The 21,332-nt window shown below is 34.9% G+C and overlaps 1 protein-coding gene and 1 non-coding gene across 3 annotated transcripts in view; one reads left to right on the top strand and one right to left on the bottom strand.

Annotated features, from left to right (window-relative positions):
- The window catches only part of CSMD1 (CUB and Sushi multiple domains 1), a 1,179,538-nt gene that overhangs the window by 877,953 nt on the left and 280,253 nt on the right, over nt 1-21,332 (bottom strand). The window lies entirely within an intron of this gene.
- LOC116965673 lies at nt 9,730-9,833 on the top strand. Its single transcript, XR_004409538.1, has one exon. It is a non-coding gene; the product is annotated as a U6 spliceosomal RNA (small nuclear RNA).

Below are 21,332 nucleotides of genomic sequence, written 5' to 3'. Positions count from 1 at the left end.
CAAAACTATTCAGAAGAAGAAAAAAATGGTTTGTTGAGATAATAAACATATTCACTGATATATTGTGTCATCAGAAAAATCCATTTCACTATGAAAAAAACTCCCAATAGTGTAGTATGCAGCCCATACCAAATCATTATGGGACAGTTTTGGAATGTTTAAATTATTCCTTTAAAATAAAATATTGTCACTTTTTTGCTTCATAATGCCTACAGGCATATGCTGCATTTATAACATCATCCTGATTAAAAGAATTCAGTAACAGGTAAAACCAAAATTGTTCTGTTCATTTTATTGCAAGTGTTAAATATAGCTTGATTTGCAAGGCTAGAAAATTGTCCCATTCTATTCAACGGGATTAAATATGTGCTTTTTTAAACTAGTCATTGTGCTAGAGGAATGATTCCTGCCTCTTCCAGTGTCTTTTGGGAAGCAAAAGACCATAGCTGCTAGTTCACTTGCAAATCTTTGTCTGAGTGGGTACAACACCACAAAAAGTTAATGCCCATGAAGTGGGTTCTATAAATATGACTGGGAGTCACTAGATGTCACTATTGCAAACAGGCTTGTGCTGCTGTTTATCCAAAAAAGCAGGGCATGCATCTTAGGGAAATTCTTTTTTGAAAGTGCTTGCTGGCAGGTGTCTGTCTTCTTTTGCATTTGGAAAATGCATAGCACATTTTGATGGTCACAGTTAAGTGATAAAAGGTTCATGAAAAGGCAGCATTTAATTCCATGTTTTATTTGGTTTTTAACTATTGTGGGTGATGTAAAGTATAAAGGTTGGACTACCTGAATGACAGCCATTCCTATGCCAGACTGTTGCTTAGGACAGATTAATTCTGCCAGATAACACTGTGGTCACGGAAAGAAAAAGGAAGGTGTATTTATGAGATGCACTATTTTAAAAAGTTTTGAACAGTATTTGACTGAACCATGTCTTTACAATTTCACCATAAATTTGAAGTTGCCTTTCCCTTCTGGGGAATGATAGTTCAGCACTGTGCTCTCCTATGAGGTCACAGCCTTCTTTTGATGAGTAGATCAAACTCTTAGATATCAAATTCAGTGCTATGTGTTATTTGTGGTTTAATACTTGAGGGTCAGGACTAAGAAGCAGGCCTCTGAGATTTATATCTTGATTTTGCAATCAACCCTTTTTGTGAACTTCAACAAGTCACTTATCTTTCTGTTTCAATTTCCTCATCCTCAGAGAAACAGAATTAAGGGAAGGAGACATGACAGAATGTGAATAAAGAGAGTCTGAAAAAGAAAAGTAATTTTTTCCTGATTTTTTTTTTGTATGGGAGAGTGTTGTTTATTGTTCCACTTCTTTCAGAAGGTCATATTTTTGATGTAATATTAATTTAAAGTGTACAGTGTGAAAAATAGTAATTTTAGGGTGTCTCCTGTTCCTACCTAGGAAACATTAAAATCATTAAAACATGAGAACAGTTCTGTAATTCATGTTGCATAATTCAGAAATCAACACAGTAGAGTGTTAATAAACAAGATATATGCCCTGAGGAGGAAATCTATAACATTCAGTACTGTCAGTCATTGCATTAGGAATTATGACTGAATTTACAGAAGAACAGAGTTTTCCTCAAAACTGTGTCATAAAAAGTTTTGCATATCCAGCTTTCCTAAAGCAAAGATATTCTTACAACTCTAAACAGGGATCAGCCATACTCATTGTTGCACTACATACATACTGGAGAATATTTTCATCATGTTTAGACTCAAATAGAAATTCTACCACAAAAAATTAAGCATATCTATTCACTAAGTAAAAAGACAACACAAAAGACATAAGATAGCTACTGATCTGTCTTTCCTTTTTTATTCTTTCTCTCCAATATGCAAATTCTTTAGGCCAAGATCCAGTCTCAGTATCAAGGATAAAAAGTCCTCTGATTCCTACTAACAATGAATCTTCTATGCTAATATAATACAACACACACACAAAAGTTAAGCAACAAAGTGTCTTCTAAGGCAAGAACAATGATCAGTTACTTAAAAAAAAAAAGTCAGAAAATTGTTAATACTGTCTGATATCATCAACACATAATTATAAAGCTATTTCAAGAAGCAAATGAACAATGACATTTCTGGGTCAAAATAAAATGTAGTACAACTGAAAAGAGGCCAAAAGATGGACCATGTTATTTATATTTTTTTCTTTTGCTGAAGTAATTTAAACCACTTGAAGTTGTTGCTACTAATTATGAAATAATCTCACCAGTTCAATTCTAAAAACTTCAGAGTTATTCTAGAGGGAGAACGAGAAATTATTTAATTAATGTACTCAAAACAGTCAAGTTTAAATTGTGTTTCATTAAAAAGCCTCCCCCACTGTAGCTGCTGGCTTCTGGAAATTCAGTGTTTCCACTTACATGTCCAGGCCTAGAGTTAAAACAAGAGGTAATTAGGGGAACATTCAACTACTGTTTACATCAAATTAAAGATGTTTTATGATGCAGAAATGACAGAATAAAGTGATTCTGCACATAAAACAACACAATGAATGGAGTTAAGCAGAACAATACTAGAGTATCAGCTTCCTATGAGACGTACAGCAGAATTGTATTAATTTGCTGATTTTATTATCTGGCTTAGGCAGATGAGTTTGCCTTTCTTAATTTGAGTTGTTTCAAGTAGTAAACACATAAGATGATTCCCTTACTATACAGGGATGTAAATATCAATGAGGATGTCAAGTACTTGATTACTTTATAGAGTTCCTCAGATTTGGAGGATACTTAACAGAAGCTTGTTGCTCTTAATTCCAATTTTTAATCTTGGATAATTTGGGCAAATTTCAGAACAAGTATGTATGAACATATGGTGTTTTAAATCACAGCAGACGTTCCTGATAGGAGTAGGTGTACCATAAATGAAGGGATGTGTTCTGTTAGTTTAAAAAGGCTTTTATGGAATTTCTAATGAGAAGACTTAAGACGTCCCAGTTATTTCCCACATGGAAGACACTGAATACTAGCCACTTCTGCCTCCTGTTTTATTATCAAAACTAGATCAGGAAAATCTGACATCTCCCTGCACAGCTGGAGCTTCAAATTAAGCAGTAACTCCTCAAGACTACAATCTTTCCTCACTGTTCAGGCAAGAGCTTTGTGACAGCCGCTTGCTGTAAAACAAAGACTTCACATATATGAGCAGCAATGAATAAAACCAATATATACATACACATACATTCAAGAGTTAATGAGAGAATAAAAGATGTGACTGTTTTTCAAAAAGACATGAGAAACCTAGGATGAAACACCCCAGTAAGGAGAACCACTTGATTTTTCAAACCACCCTGAATATAACCCAGTAACAATTAATTCATTCCACAAGTCCTTGAAGTACAAACTGTAAAGCTGTAATGGGCACAGCTGGTTGGGAATACAGAAGGTAACATTTTATCTAACTCAGTCTGTCCACCAAAAGAAAATTAAATACCATATGTATTCCCTACCTATTAGAATAAGTACACTAGCACTGATACAACTTTCTAAAAATAATGCCTAGTAAAGATTATTATTTTGATTTTTAAAATGTTTTATTCCCCAAAAGCCTTTATTTATTTCAAAAGATCTCATTTTTTTCCTGTGAATAACAAAATTAGCCAAAGTTACTGTTGCAGAACCACATAAAGATGTTTCTGTAGTAGCTGTCTGTAAAGATGAGCTTTCATGTTCGCTGTGAAGCTTGTAATAGTTGGGGTTGGCCCTAACAGTTCTACAGCCTATTTGTTTGCCAAACTCAAATTTCCTTTTTCAGTAAAACCTCCATCTCTCTAAAACCAAAGCAAAGTGAAGACTACAGCCAAACAACATAAAAAATACAACCTTTCAGGTGTTTTACTTGTTCAAGTAAATAAATATACATTAAACTACGCAAGCTAACAAAACTTAACTACAGTCTTAGTCTCAAGGTCAAAAGTCAGAACAGGACGTGAAAAGAAATTTGGATCAATATCAGGTATCTGAGATCTGAAGCTAATGTTCACTGATACCAACATAGTAAACCCTTGACTTCATAAGAGAAAATCAGCAAACTATCATGAGATAATGTTAACTATTTTAATACTGCATACAAGGATGTACATCCAATTTAAATCTCACAAGTATGAAGGACATGCAATGGCATTTAGCTATAAACACTGTCAAACTCTGCATCAGCTTACCCCATTTATTTTGACTTCTGGTACACTGAAGGAGGAAAACTTAATGCTTTTATGTACTGTATTTGCAAGTCTAACATCTCTGTTTTTATACAACAAAAATCTAGTGTAACAGCTTCTGTGCTTATCAGAAAGGCTTTGACATACTTCAGGATTATTCCCTGAAAATTGTTAATGAGGTAAAGGTCTTTCATACACATGTACAAGTGAAGAAAAGGGTATTTCATATGAGGTAGGTCTTACAGTGTGGGAAGTCCTGAGCAGTCCATGGTGTATATTCACTTTAAGTTTTGCACACTGTTTCCAAGGATTATATCATATACATTAGATAAACATTCAGTTCGATATTATATTCTCTTGAGTCAGTAACATTCATCTTACTCACAGTGATAAACTTCAAGCAACCACGCAGCTATATACATGGACCACATAACCATGAAATGCTGCTGAGGTAAATAAAATACCTTCACTGTAGTTCTCTGGGTAACATATTTAACCACTTATCATGCTTGTATCAAACACATATCTTACAAAGTTTTATCCAGATGCCTTTGTAATTGCATTTTCCTTTCTTTGGTTGTTGAACTCACTTAACAGAGAAAGCTACCACCAGTTAAACACTTGGATCTACCCTGGAATTTACAACGTGTGGTAATCTTCCCAACTTTGTCTTTTCATTCCAAGATTTTACATCTGATGCATAATGATACTTAACCATAAATGTATTTAGGCATATATGAGTGGAGTTAAATTGCTAAAATGAAAATATTTTGCATGTGTGTAGACTTTCTTCTTTATCACTACAGTAATGGGATAATTTCCCTCACAAAAGCAAAGCCTTTCCTAAATTTTTCTTTTCAAAGTCTATTCAACTGTAAAATATTGAACAAATACAGTTGTTAGCTTTTAATAGAAAACACTATTTCATGTTTATGTAAGATAGATTCAATCTCTGTTATTAGCTGTGCTTTCATACTGTTTTTATCATAACATTTTAATTGTCAGAATTCGAAAACAAAATACAGCCGTTATTAAGCAAGCATTTGGGATATCTCAGCTAGAAAAGCATTGCCTGATCTTGGTACACTTCATAAATGAACCTTATGTGGATACTCAAGACAGCAGAACAAACCTAAATTCCCTTAAGTTAGATACTTACGAAAATCATCACCTAAAGACACAGTTGGGAACATTATTCATGAGCACTGAAACTACATGAAATTATTATGGTTCTTAAAACATTAGTAGAGGAGAGATGTCCAAAGGTTATAGAAACACAGAATCATAGAGTTGGTTGGGTTGAAAGGGTCCTTAAAGACCATCTAGTTCCAAGCCCCCTGCCATGGGCAGGGACACCTTCCACCAGACCAGGTTGCTCAAAGCCCCGTCCAGCCTGGCCTTGAACCCTTCCAGGGAGGGGGCAGCCACAGCTGCTCTGGGCAACCTGTGCCAGTGCCACACCACTTGCACAGTAAAGAATTTCTTCCTTATAGCTGATCTAAATATACTTTCTTGCAGCTTAAAACAGTTACCCCACATCCTGTTACTACAATCCCTGATAAAAAGTCCTTCCCCATCTTTCCTGTAGGCCCCCTTTAAGCAATGGAAGGCTGCTATAAGATCTCCCTGGAGCCTTTTGTTCTCCAGTCTGAACAACCCCAACTCTCTCAGCCTGTCCTCACAGGGAAGGTAGTCCAGACCCCTGATCATCTTCGTGGCCTCCTCTGGACCCACTTGAGCAGGTCCATGTCCTTCTTATATTGGGGGCCCCAGAGCCAGACACAGTACTCCAGGTTGGGTCTCACGAGAGTGGAGTAGAGGTGGAGAATCACCTGCTGGCCACACTCATCTTGATGCAGCCCAGGACATGGTTGGTTTTCAGGGATGTGAGTGCACATTGATGGCTCACAGTCAGTTTTCCTCAATACCCTCAAGTCCTTCTCTGCAGGGCTGCTCTCAATCCACTCATTGCCTGTCCTGTGTCTGTGCTTGGGATTTCCTTGACCCATGTGCAGGACCTTGCATGTGGTTTTGCTGAACTTCTTGAGGTTTACACAGGCAAAGATGGTGTCTTTTATTTATTTTTACAGCTGACTAGTAAGTAGTTCTGTCCAGCATTCAGTAAAATACACTGATGGTGTGTAAAAACAAAACCTATACTAATAAAAACAAAACGAGATGTTTAAATGAACTCTGATGAATTACTGTATTCCTGAATACAGAAGGGGACTCCTCAACATGTAGCACATAGACTGTATAAGCACTAACCAGAGATTTTAGATTCATCATTCTCTACCTGATGTGAGTGAGACGAACTGACTATCAGTAGAAAGGAGAGATATTTTGCCAAACCCAGTGAACAGAAAGTAATTGTATTAGAACCCTCCCAGCTTTGGAAGATTTTTGTCAATTGAAAACTACAGCAAGAATGACACTTCCATCATTATTTAATATCAAATTGTTAAATGACAATCCTCTTCCATGTTCATTTGATAGTGAGTTCCATCAAAATTATTCAAAATATAACAAAAACTTTTGTAATGCTTTATAGGTCAGATATTTGACAGAATACAATTCTTGAGGACTTATGTCCCGAGTCTTCTACTTTAAAGGCTTTTAAGAAGTTAATTATAAAAAATTATCTAGCAGATTAAAACTCATTATAAACACATACATAATGCAGTGTTTTCCATAACCTCTGAATATGTGTTATCAAAATTGTAAACTCTGTGGGAAATCCTTAAAGAATATCATAGCATTTCTTTGTTTCCAAAGGCTAAAATGCAAAACACCAGATTTACTCTTTAAAATCTCAACATAGCTCAACTGAAGTGATTGAAATCACTTTTATGTTTGTCAAAAATCAATTTAGAAATACAGGTGCTACCATTTTTTTTATTTAATAAAAAAATCTGGTATGATTTCCAACTTGACTAATTCAAAGCACATGTGTTGGACTTTAGCAGATCACATGAAATGTTTTTCAATTAATAATTTTTAAAGTAGTCCTCTTCATTATCTAATGATTTATGTGGGAAAGATCAAGAGCAGTAACATCTAGAAATCAGCATCTATAAAGTAGTTTTGTTATAATGTTTAACATGAATAACTAAATAATTATGTATAAGAGAAAGATTTATATAGCAACCTGTAACTGCTCATGTCAAAGTTCTGTGTAATGGCTTGAAAGGAACCATTAAGGTGTAAATGGGCAATTTATTTTTTTAAATTATTTTTATTTTTTTTAATCTAAATATATACTTTTCAACAGAAGTTTATGGTCCACCGGTGCTACTCTAGTCTATTAGATAAATAGCAGCCACATACACATGCACATATACATACACATACATGTACACATACACGTACACAGCTGTGTGTGTTTTAAAAATATATATATACACACATATATATAGTTACACACACAAGGGACCATGATAAGTGTTTTCTACCTAATCACTCATCTTGGATGCTACAGGCTTTCTAACTTTTGTATTCATCTCATTCATATGATAGACATTAATTTAGTAAGAATTTCTAGTCTTGGCCTGTTAAGTTTTTAAAAATTGTCTGAAAAGTGTATTGCCATTGAGGCAGAAAATTTAACATAAATTCTAAGTGAAGTAGGAACGTTTGCAAAAGATTGCATCTTATTTCAGATCTTTGTGGTTTATATTAACCACACTGTACTTGACCTCTGATCAATAAGATGTGATCAAAAAGATTGTAAAGAATTAATATAACCACAATACAACACTAACCCAAAAAGAGACAATTGAAAATTTTTATGAAGAGTTCTGACACCTAATGAAAACAAAAAAAAAGCTGTTAATAGTGAATTTCAGTTTCTGTCAGGCATTTTTCTTGTTAATAATCCTTAGCACTCTAATTGCATGACATTTTACAAAGCTCACAAATAAATGATCTTCTCCAGACTAGTTGGGCATAACAGAAACAATTATGTATCCATAATTCCTGTTTTATTTGTTCTATTTTTTCCTCTGTTATACGTTAACTACAATAAACAAAGCAAGTTTTGGGTTTGCCTATGCTGGCACATCAAGTTACAGCCTTACTGGGAGCCTCAAGTCTAGCAAGAGCTTGAATGAAAATTTGAATTATTGTGCGTATACCAGAGTTGCAGAACTTGCTGTAACATGGGAGCTCACATTCTGGAGTAGTAAGTCTTTTGTCTTAAGAAAACAGGTTTACTGTCAACTGGAAGTGAATCTTTGGCAATGGTCTTTATAGCCAAATCAAGCCTGATCTACTGGAGGAAGAGGAAATCCAGATATCTAATCCCAGGTGATGTTCTGTATACATGCTAAACTAGGTAGTACTGACATAGAGGCTAACACTTGGCTAAGTTCCATTCATAAAGCCAACATAGGGCTCTTTTAACTCATATATGGCTCTCTGTGTTTATAAAACAATCACTATTTTAATCCAGTTTAATGATCTCTAATGCATTTATACATAATTTTAAAACACATGGGACTGAGGAGTCTGCAATTTCCTAAGGGATAATGAGGTATGAGTTGGGTCAGGCAGAGACAGTGCAAGTCCATTACAGTAAGAAGTAAGAAGTGAAGCGGAAAATGTGAGTTTAAAGAGAGAGAGTGCTTGACACACAGGAAGGAGGCTGCCATTCCTACACTGTGGAGTGGGACTATCAAAGGCAGAGTAGAAAGAGGGTTGGGTGTGAGGAGAACAAACAGAGCACAGAGGAAAGAAGACTGGGCAGAGCAAAGGCCCTTTAACAGAAATTAGATGCACTGAGGAACAGCACCTGACTTTAAAGATGAGAATGAAGGTTCACATTTCACATATAAGAACAAAGGTGAGGTGAGTGAAGAGTTTCCGGGGGGAGCAGTGACACACTAGAAAGAGAATGGAAGACTTTATAAGGGAGGAAGGACAAAGGAGGAAAATGTTAGTTACATCATCTGCAGAAATCCTAGGCCAGGATTGTAGCCATTTCCAATACTTCTGAAATCTACTTTGTGCAAGGAAGAGATTTTTAGGATTAAAAGAGAAGGATGTAATGCTGATTTTTACACATAGGGCTATGCACCCATCTGAGAACCATCCATGTTCAAGTGATGCAGGAAAGAGATCTTAGCCTAGCAGTGGAAAAAAGGAATTGTAAACTGTTAAGAAACAGAGTAGATGCTGTGAGTTATATGGAGGTGCAACAGACAATGGTGCCATTAACACAGATATATATTTATTTTGACATAAACAGGTCCTTAATAGTATCATAAACTAAAATCAGTGGTCATGTCAGAACAACCCTTAAAAAACAATGAATCTTAGTAGTTTGTTGATTTTTTGATCTTGGGAAAATTTAAACATTCATCATAGAGGTACATCTAGAGGTCTTAGAATGTCTGTGTTCAAAAATGAAGACTTTTCTTTGTACATCAACATAAAGCAACTATCATTTGGAAGAAGGATCACCTTGCACAATTAAAAACTTGGAGTGCTCCCAAAAGGTCCCAGTAAAATACTTGGTATGTCCATTGCTAAACAGAATGTGTTACCATTATGTTGTGATTAGGATTTTTTTTTATTTTTACAGAGAAGATTAGCATGGCCCTTGCACAAGGATGACACGCAAATTCGTGAAGCTTTCCATATTTTTTTTCATATCATGGAACGTCATGCTCACTATATAAAGGAGGGGTGGTTGGGAAGGAGCTCTCTCGCTTCCGGGATTGTGATTGTGGGATCTTGGTATCTCGGGGTCGCTGGCCGGGAACAGGCTGGGTATTGGTTAGCGGGTGGTGAGCAATTACACTGTACATTGCCTGTTTATATATTTCTTTTTGTTTTCCCCCCATCATCATTATTGTTCTCATTTTATTGCCATTATTAAACTGTTCTTATCTCAGCCTGCGAGTCTCCCTTCACCCCTCTAATCCCCTCCCCCATTCCCAGGTGGGGAGGGGGAAGGGAGGGTGATTAGCTGCGGGGGTTGGTTACCGATCAGGCCCAAACCACAACACATTAATACGATCAGTCTCCATGCAGAACTGGGAGCAACACCATGGAAAATGTAGAAAGTCTGATGTTAACACCATGTCATCTTATTGTCAGATAATGCAAAGGTGATATTTATATAATTCTTCGCAATGTTGCTTAAAGTGGAAGTTACACAACCATGATCTCCTGTTCATGGATGCCTTATGTACCCACTTATAGTCTTTTTTCAATGCCAGTGTTTGGCCACAAAGCAAATGCTTTAGAGGATTTCACTGTGTTCCTGCAGGGCTGATGGGAGCACTGGAGATTTCAGTAAGTGGTAAACTGAAAAATGAGGACTCTTGACATTAGGTGAAAGACACACAGCCTGTCTCCCGAAACAACCATAAAATAAAATGAAACATTAACGATGTCCTTGCCCTCCAATACATGCATGATAAAACTGTTATAAGCTTTGTCTAATGCAGTTAAACAGGCTCATATGAAGGCACATTATTAATAAAAGGAAAGGTATGCATTTCTAAAGGGAGGACATCTCCCTAAACTCGATGCTAAACGTGTCACATGAAAAAAAATAATAAAAAAAAAAAAGTCTGTTTTCCAATTAGTAACGTTCCTATAGCTGTAAATATAAAAAAGTTCTGCTAATCATCCTCTTATGTGCCTCATTTCAAATTATTCCCCTCCTCTACACATTTGGACTTTTTTTCTGTTTCACAGCTCTCGTTTACAGCTCCACATCACATCTCCAATTCTTAATACAGTCATTTATATGCAATGAAAAGCTGGAAGTGGCTGATAGCCACTAAACAGAATCTTGTTTGGGACTAACAGCTTTGGGTGATGGCATCTAAGGCAGAGGGCCAGAAAGAAAAAAAGTAAGGACAAGGGAGAAGAGGGGGTTGTACATGACCATTCATCTAACATAAAAGGCAATCGATTGCCATGCAACTCAATAGAACTGCTGATTTGGAATTCATTCAACTACAGAGCCCTGAACAGAATCCATGAATGAGTAAACAATTTGCTTTTGTTAGACACATGAGTTCTCTCATCATCTGACATTAAAAAACAATGCACAGTAAATATTCTGAGCTCAGGTTAATTACAAAAAAACCTTCTTATTCCATTTTAGAAATTACTCTAAAAAAAAGTATAATTTAATATCGAATTGAAAAGTGTGCTCAACCAGTGTTAGACATGCTCAAAAATTTATGCATAATTCCATTTATGGATAGTTGACTCCAAAATTTAAGGACTGATAGGGACAGCTGAAAAACAACAAAAAATAATAACAACAGATACACATTTTTTTTTTAATTATACATATTTAATAAGTATATGGACCTTTGTTTATATTCCAGCAACTAATGGCAATCAAGAGAAAGGGCTTTGCACTTTATAATGAGAATAACCCAACCAAAGAGTATACTTTGCTCCAGATAAAACCCATTTAAACATTAAAGGGAAGTTTAAATTGCTTTTTCAAGATAACTAGGTAGAAAAAACCTTAAAGATCATTAAGACCATTTGACAAAATAACACAGAAAACAATAAAATATACATACATATATTAAAAGAATGAATGAAAACCAAGTTATGAGATAAAAGCAAGTCACTTTTTTCAGCTAGACATTGGTTACTTAACTCAATTTCTTATTTATGGATAAAATTCTGTTCAAGAAAGGAATGAAGTATATGATTTACCTAAGCAGTGGCAACAGAGACTAGTGCCAAGTCTCCTGTCTAAAAATAAAAAAAAAAAGGAAGATTTTAAGAATATTATGCTGAAGGTATTAGACTCCTAAAATGAAATAAATGTTTAAGAAAATTACACACTGTATGTAATAGGCTGCTAATATTCACTAAGATCTTGGGTTTTGAGTTAATTTTTTTGCAAATACTATCTCCATGTTTTCTAATACAGAGACTTTGTTTCTGAACTGTGAATTTTGGAACTAAAATTGAGGCAACTTTATGATATGCTTAGACTAGAGCTCTGGTTCTGGATTATTGGTAGTAACTCTCTGGAAAAAAAAATACTAACAATGACAATGATTTTATATAAGCATTTCCTCAATAAATATATGTTTAATATAAGAAGAAATACGACAAAATAAAGTGCAAGAGAATTTGAGGGTATTGTTAAATCTCAGTTGGTGTTTGGAAAATTTTCAACCAGTAGTATAGTAGACATAACAATAAAATATTATGCCTTATCTGAAGTAACTTTTGAAGCTTCACAAAAGTATGATAGAATATTTCAAAATCACCTCTCAGTCTGAGAAGTCTCCATCCCATTAAATATATGAAGAAAATTAAAATATTATTTTTATAATGTCTGTTGCCAACCTTGTATAGATCTTAATTATTTGTTTGTTTGTTTATTTAAAAATACCAGATTGCAAAATATAGTATTGGAATACAATGTATATCTACATATATTTATAACAGAATGATGATCTGTGTTCCTTTAAAAGTTTATTACTACCTAAAAGACCTACAAGAGCTGTGTTATGGCATGGAAAGCTAAAATTTCCTCTTGAAAAGTTGAAGTAGGCAGGTAAAATGAAGAGATAAAGAAATACAGCAAAACAAAGCTCCCAGACTAAATATTTTTTTTTCCTAAAAACCCCCTTCAATTATCTTCAGTAATAGTGGCCAAGTGAAACAAGACTGTGTATGATGTATTTTGCTTGTCGAGCTACATTGTGGTGATATATAAGCATAATTCTCGTTCAATTCCATGGTATCAAGCAATGTGCTTTATATATCACTGAAGGACAATTTTATCAATGTTGGTGACAACTTAAACTGGAAATAGGGAACACAAGAAACGCCAGTATTTCTTATCATTACTGACTAGGACATTAGGCCTTGTTGAACTGTAGCTGCTGAAAGCCAGTAAAACCCTACACTTAATTGCAATCTTAGTTTGGCTCAGCCTCAGTAGAGATTAAAACATCCAATGATTTCTTTTCAGGGCCTTATAGACCAATGTTAGCACCACAGGTCTTCAGGTGGATCAGACTTTCCATGGACTAGTCTTGGCCTGTCTAGAGATTTCTTTTGGCTTTTGCTTAGCTTAGTAAAATTGCGTGGTGTCACACATATTGTTATATGTAGTTTGTACCCAATAGATAGTTACAACATGTAGTTACTCAACATCAGTTTAATTATTTATGACCCTATCAAAAAACACATCATGGAGGAGTAAGGTCTCAATTTGTCCTCCATGTTGGAGAATGCTTTTCTCCCAGATATGAATTTCCTCCCATGACCTCTGTCAGACTGATTCCTAAATTAATACCATGTTTAGATGAGGATGCCTCATATCTTCTGTTGTCCTCAGAAGTACAGTCATAAATTCAAATCAGCCATGTGCTGAATTAACTAATTGCTATTAGTTAAGGTTACAAATGAGGGGAAAAAAAATATGATTATTGTTCATAAGAAGATATAATTTCCCTTTGGCACAAAACACAGATTTTTAAAATGTGTATGTATATTACTGATTAACATAATCAAATAATGAGAGTCAACACAATAATATAGTGGCTTGATGAAACAAAATAACAAAATGGATTTTATCTTACTGATAAGAGGTAACCTAAATTATTACGCAATTTTAAAAATAATTAAAAATTTACATAGTTGTTTCTGTCTTTAATTTTGACAGGTTCTCACCTATAAATGTATAGTCTTTGACTGGTTTGGTATGTGCAGGATTTGAAAAAAATTCTGAATTAGAAACAAGTGTAGGCATTTGAAAGGCTCTCTTTGAATGTATTATTTCTGAAGAGTAAATCTTGGCCAAGTCTTCAATAACTGAAAAATCCTGTGAACTGCAATCTCTAGATAACTTGGTTTGTTCTGGTCCTTAGATGGGCTGGAATCTAACTACCCATGTAACACACTTGTGCCATAAGTTTTTGACTGTGTCCTTGTATCCAGACTTGAATATATAGGACTAGTTAATTTGTTGTGCTTCACACCTCAAAAATCTGGGCTATCAGCTGTTAAAAATAATTTTAATTGGATATTTCTATCTTCATTAACCTAAAGAAAGCTTACTAATTAACATGTTTATCTTTAAATAACAGTTTATTGTTATTTTGTACAGCTGTGTAACCTGATAAACTCCTTTTTTTTTACAGCATGTGTGAAATGTTAGTGTCTCACTCAGTATTATTTGTCTGCAAACATAAACATCATCATTTCCACTTTTGAGCGCCAGAAAACTATTACCTTTTGATAGCATGAGTTGGTGAACTGGGGATGAAATGTTGATTCTTTGGGACTCTCAGAAAGAACTAAACACTCCTTCTTCATTTTGTGCTAAAACAGTCTACAGAAAAATAGGCGATGCCGTTTACCAAATAAAATATTTCTACATCTAATGCTAACTGATGTAGTTCTAAGTTTCTAAACTAAATTTACAGCTATAGCACATTCTTATTAATTTTTCCAAGGCTCATATTTCAGCTGAAGAGCCCACAACAGTAAAGAATTAAGACCCAGACTCTTTTTACATACTGGGGAGAAAGGCTGAGAAATTTCCTTGAGCAAAGCACTGAAGTGGTTTCTGTAAGCTTGCTACACTAACTCTCATGTTTTACTAAAAGATGCCTAGTTATTACTCATCCTCAAAATAGTGTCCCCAGAAATGATCTGCTGAACTGTTAGATCCTTGGAGTGAGAAGGAGGAAAAGGGGATGTATTTTCTGGAAGTCTGTTTACATAAACTTAGAAAAGTGAAGAAACAAAGAAAAGATTTGCCTCCTTTCCAGATGACCTTGAAGTCTGTAGGGCAAACCACATAAGTTATGTAACAATTAAAACAGACAAGAGGAAAGGAGACAAGTCCTCTAGAATCCCCAAATATAAAAACGCTATATATGATTATGCCACTTGTTTTAAATCTGCCACGTGTATTTTGTGAGTCCAATCTTGGTTTAGTTAAAAAAATCTTCACCATTAATTTATAACATGATACAGTATAATATAAAATAAACAGGAACATACTATTTCCAATGCAGCTGTTGGGAAACTGAATGGTAATAAAATTAATTCCTCAAATTTTAACCTTCTTAACTTAGACAAAACTTTGAGTTTAGTATTAGATTTTAGAAAATAATTCTGTCTTCCAATCACATTTGAATTTTTTTTTTCTATGTGTAAAGGTCATCATCTATTAAGACAAAAATCAGTGATGAAAGATAGACAGTAGGATATTAAAATCTTCATAATTTTGGATCATCTTGAATTTATTTGAATATTAAGGTGAGATCATTCTATAAAAATGCTGAGCTGGCACATGATATAAATGGTGATCTGAAGAGACTGTCACTATATTGCAGCAATTAAGAAGAGAGCAGAGCCAACTCTCATAAATTCTATCTAACAATTTAACTATAATTTAAAATTTTAAAAGTCTAATGTTTTTGTCTTTTTATAATTCCAAAATGAATTCTCCACACTAACCCAAACTGAGCAGGCTGAGGCAGATATCAGTAGAGAACTTCCATAGAAGTGATCTAAGACAACAGTGGTTTCTTGCATAGTAGCCTGTACACGTTCGTCTTCTGTACCTAAAAAGGGCAATTCAGAAAAGAGGCCTTAAAAGATCACTATTAATTTATCATTAATTTATACCTCATATGGGAATAAATGCACTGGGTGCAGTCTTTTTAAAGGGAGAGTGAGTTGAACCCAGGAGTGACAAAATCAGACCAAAGAATTAAAAGATTAGAGTGGCTGTTAGCATAAGGTAAAAAAGCTGATAGTTGATGGATAAGAAGATACTTATCTGAATATAAAATATCCTGTGAATTACCTAGGACTTTTGAAATACTAAATTTTAAAGGACAAAAAGAGAACATAAGTAAAGCTAGGTGGCGACATGCTACAGCTGTAAAGCAGATTACTCTCCCACTTAAAACTTCAGTATGATTTACCTGTCAGGCATCACATCTCCAGTGTTTCAACCTTGACCTGCCAGCCTGGATGCATTAAAATACTTTGCCTGGCCTCTAACACTAATAATGATCACAGGGTAGGGCATAAAGAATTCTTCAGAATGCTCTAAAGATTAAGGGTAAAAGAGGAAGAATGACACAAAATGCTTCACACCACATTAATAGCCCTGAACTTTTTGTCTTACAAAAAGGTCAGAGGGGGGTAAAGAAGAGATATATTCATGAAATGAAGGTATTGCTTGTTTTCTTCCAACAATATAGAAGAATTCGATATAAAAAAGAAACAATACTGGCATAGAGGACATAAACTAAGCACTCCATCTCCTTTCTTAATGCTCTTAGAGGGGTACAACTTGATAAGTGCAAAATTGTAATGACTGTGGTCAAAAGCAGATCAGAAGAAGTTTAATGAAACAATTGTAAACAAAATTAGGAAATTCTGTATTCAATTTGTGCTGCATATATTTCATTATAATGCAAATGTTGTGATTTCTTCCCACAAAAAGAGAGAGGAGAGAACAAAATTAAAACCCCACCAACATACATCTCTCTTACAGGAACTGGAGTACTGATATTAGAAGAAAATTAGCAATGCATTTTTAAATATTTCCATTATGAAAGCATATTTGAGAGCAATTACAGTAGGCAGAATAATTAGCTTGCTATTTTGCAGATTGATAGCTTTGCACATGTTTTGCCCAAGACTGTCATACCTTCTTAGTACCACTTCTGGGTAAGATACAGACTGACTTCTTAATTGATCCAACTTTCTGTGCATAGGACTGCCACAGAGAAAGGAGCAACATGGTGTGGAAAAAATTCATGGCACAAGGTCCTGCAACCCTGTTAGAAGATACAACCACTGTTGAAAAGCCCAAGCCCATTCTCACTCCATGCAGAGTGTACAGACATGTAGGCCAAACTCAACACTCTACTGCCAATGTCCACAATATATGTGTTCCAGGGAAGGAAATATCAGGGTTGGCTAACTGGGTGATTCTCAGCTAGGTATCCTTTAGAGCTAGGCAACAGTTTTCAGCCATAACACTCTCAGGAACAATGAAGATTTAACCTACTTCGGGAATGTCTTGCAATTTTTCTAAACTGGTAATGGAAAAACAGAAGACAAGAAACTACAGGAAGTTTAACTATGTATTTTTATATTTTCCAAATATAAAGTTTTAATTTTAAACTAAATTTCATCAGATGTATGATGGAACATTCTTCCCCTCCAAAAAAAAGAGAGGAACTACTTCTCTCTCTCCTTCTCTTTCTCCTCTCTCTCTTGTATTCATAGGTATCCTTATTCATTAGTATTTCTCATCCCTTCAAAACCTCATTGTATTTACTGTCCTCAGAGGATTACTCAGTTTAGAGGTTCTGAGAGTCTCCATTTTACAGGTGGCAGAACAGGTCATTAAGGAGCACTTTCAGTAAGGTCACCCACAGTAGGATCTAGCTGGAAAGATGGAGGAAGGCAATTGACAAAGTAAGCAGCATCTCAGGTCACCGAACTGCCTCTTTAACCAACATGATACAAGAGAGGGTTAAGTTATTCCAGACTGAAAAGCCAGTCTGTGTCTCAGGTTCACAAGCACTTAGCTTTTGCAGCTTTTGGACCCTAGGAGGAGGCTCAGTATATCACAGACTGTACTTCTCTGATCCCATCCCCCCTAATAGTGGCAGAAGAAAAGTTCAGGAAATTGTTCATGAGTGTAGGCAGAGGAAGTCTGCTCTTTTTCCTTCTTCCACCAGCTTTCCCTTTCTCCTGGCACTCAAAACTAAATGACATTTCCCGCAACCATCTGAATTATCTGATCTTTCCCACAACTTTTTCTTCACAAACCCTTAGGAAGCCCATTTGTCCCTCTCGGCCCCTTGCTCTTTCAGCATCTCTTTACAAGACTCCACTTACCGTCTCTACTGCTGAGTGTTCTTGTTCTATCCCTGTTTAAGCAGAAGCAAGAGATATTGAAAACGTACATCTGCAGCACTACTACTTGCCGGAGAAAGAAGTATCTACATTACAACATTGCTTTGTATTTCACAAAGTAATCAGAGTATATAAGAAAAGGTAGGGCTCCTGCTGATATGGAATAGCAACTGCTTTCTTTAAAATCAAGTTGTGAGAGGTTCCCTTTACTTTCAAGGAGTTGGAAGATAGGGCACTGACCTTATTATCACTTATTGTATTGAATGAGATTGAAACCAATCTCTCCTGCTTTCTAGAGGAACACATTAACTCAAGCTCTAAGATCAGGCAAGTATTAGAAACATGTCTTTTGTTAAGTATGAGCTTTGTGCAACAACATGCAAATTTATAGGGCTAGACAGAATATGCGCACAGACAAAAGTAAGTAGATTTTGTAGCACAGTAGGAGCTCAGCTGGAAGGCACAGCTCTATTTCTGCTCTGAATCTTGTTAATTTTCTGATGACTATTTCATGTAAAATGCAGAAATGACTTTCAGAGGGAGAACTGGAATTCGGGTTTCTCCCACCATGTCTGGAGTATCCAAACCCAGGTTACATAGTTATACTTCCTTCTCTGTTTTATGAATCTCACTTTTTTTTTTTTTTTTTTTTTTTTTTTTTTTCTTTCCCAGTGACAAGGCTTCAGCAATGTTTCCCCTAAGTCCTCCCATCCACCGTACAGGATGTCCTCATATCTGTCTCAAAATTCTGGTCTGAGCCTATGTGCTGGAAAAATTAGGTACTGCATTGCCTAAATACAGGATCCTAAATCTTTTTCTGGATCTAGCTTTAAGAGACTGTCCTTAGAGCATAAACAAAACCATAGCCAATAAAAAACTGAAGGTTTGAGTCTTAGACAAGCACCATATCACCAAACATCTTTCATTGTCCACTTGCTACTAAGGAAGGATTTATAAATTTGAAGCTGAAATGGGAACTAGACTAAAAAGATTTACCTCTTAGAACATGCTTTGTCTTCCAAAATTGCACTGAACCCCCAGGTATTCTGAAATAATATTGTATACTATAAAATCTAAAAATTTGCAAGTTTCAGCACAGGGGACATTCTTCAGTGTGATTCTGCTCTTTGATGTATCAGAGTGATTTGATCCTCTTTATATCCTATTCAAATGCTTCCCCAGTAGACAGCTTCAATCCCCAGAGTACATTCACTTTCACCACTGCGGTGTGGCACAAAGAAGAAAACTACAACCTGCAGCTACACTGACAAACATCAGGGCAGACACTAAGTAAGCACAGGAGGGTATGAATATACAAATCGTAAATTATCTTTAGACTGTGATAGTCTCTGTTTATTTTATTAATTTAAATTAGAAGGCAAGTTTCAGAAATACCAATTTTGAAAAGAGAATCAAGAGGTAAAACACAAAACCTATCCTTTCAAATTAAGTACAATATGGTACATTGGATTGTTAAACATTAATTCTAAGAAATATAAAATTTCTCATAAACTAATTGGTAGTCTCAAACTGAAAATTTTTATAAATAGGATTTCCTTAATGATGTCTATATACACACATTCATATACCACTTCTTGTAATGGCCTATTCAGATCTACCATGGTTCTCAGAAGATGAATATCTAAGAAATAATGCAACATCTACATCTTTTCAAAATGCAGTTTCATATTATCATTGAGGTATTGTGAAGTTTTCCACTCTTGGTATTTCATTTGGATATAGCAATGAGAGATAATTTTGGTCCCTGCTTTTTTCATTCATGTTTATGAAGACCAGATAAAATATTATGTGTTGAAAAATCGATGTGAGAGAAAAGCCATTAAGTATAACTTATACATATATATTAAAATACGCATAGATAGCTAAATTACTTGGATATAAATACACTTAACTCACAACTCAGAAATAAACTGAACTGAACTGAAGATGTGAAGATTAGAACAGTTGTTTTTCTGTGTTCATGCTTAAGTGCTCAGCTACAGAGCAACCAGGAATCACAAGTAGTTTAAAGCTTTGTCTACCTTTAAAAAAGCAGCTTTCAAAATAAAAGGACATATTATAAAGTGAAACTACAAAATAGCATAGAAGAGGTATTTGTTTCAGCAGACTTGACTACAGCAAGGATCTGTCCTTGAAAATGGATGGATGTTCTGTATACTGAAATACCTTAAAATCCTTCCACTTTTGAACAGAATATTAATTCCATCCTTCATTATCTCTTATCAGTGCAAAACTGTAGGAAATGCCAGAATAACTTCATCAACAAACTATTGGATGAACACTATGAAGATCAAGAGTTAATGAGAATTAGTCAATGAAAATTGTTACAGGGTAGACTAGCCTGCAGTTTCCCAAAGTATTCAGATGATCTGGCAATATTTGGTCAATTGCTCTTGTGCATATTGAAAGTTCTGGACTAAAATGCAGTGAGACACAGCTTTAGTTATTTCTGTTATGCTTGAAGAAAATTAGATGTTTTAAAATGCTGATGAGGCCCTAGAAGATGAGAGACTGCTAAAATTAGGAACTCAAAAGATGTTCTATGAAAATATTCTGAAGCTTCTTATGTAAAACTTTATTTCTTAAGTAAGAGAATACTAAAAATGCAACAAATCACAAACATCTACTCTTAATCAATAATTGATATTATTATTATTATTATTATTATTATTATTATTATTATTATTATTATTATTATTATTATTATTATTATTATTATTATTGGAAATATTCAACTAAAGCTCATTGAAAAAAGGATAATAATAATTGTATCCCATAAGAGATTTAATCAGAGTATTCTTTGTATTCTGAAAAGAATAGATGAAAAAGTAAAACCAGCAAACTTAATTGAAAAGTAGGAAAATTTAGCCCAAAACATCAAAAAATATCACTTCGCTGTTTTCTGATTTAAAGAAAAAAGATTTAAATATTCCTAGTCTGATTTTTAGCACTGTCTTATCTAGGATGCTTATTCTCAGATGATTCAATAGTAAATTTTAAAATCCTTGCTGCAGTATCCCTTGGGTCCCTTGACTTTCTTTGTCTCCTAGAGAGCTGTGAGATCCAAGAGGGGTTATATCCTCTTCTATTGTTACATATATGATACATTGGACAATGGATGTCAGTGTGATGCAATTTCCACCTTGTAGTGTTATAATTTTATATGAGAGAGTAACCCCAAGTTTAAATCATTCCTCTGGGATGCAGATGATCAAGAATCTATTCT

The sequence above is a fragment of the Tyto alba genome, unplaced genomic scaffold (assembly GCF_018691265.1).
Source record: "Tyto alba isolate M040663 unplaced genomic scaffold, T.alba_DEE_v4.0 Super-Scaffold_40, whole genome shotgun sequence".
Classification (NCBI taxonomy): Eukaryota; Metazoa; Chordata; class Aves; order Strigiformes; family Tytonidae; genus Tyto; species Tyto alba.
Note: the sequence above shows the minus strand (reverse complement) of the source record. Positions and strands in the feature narration are given on the sequence as shown.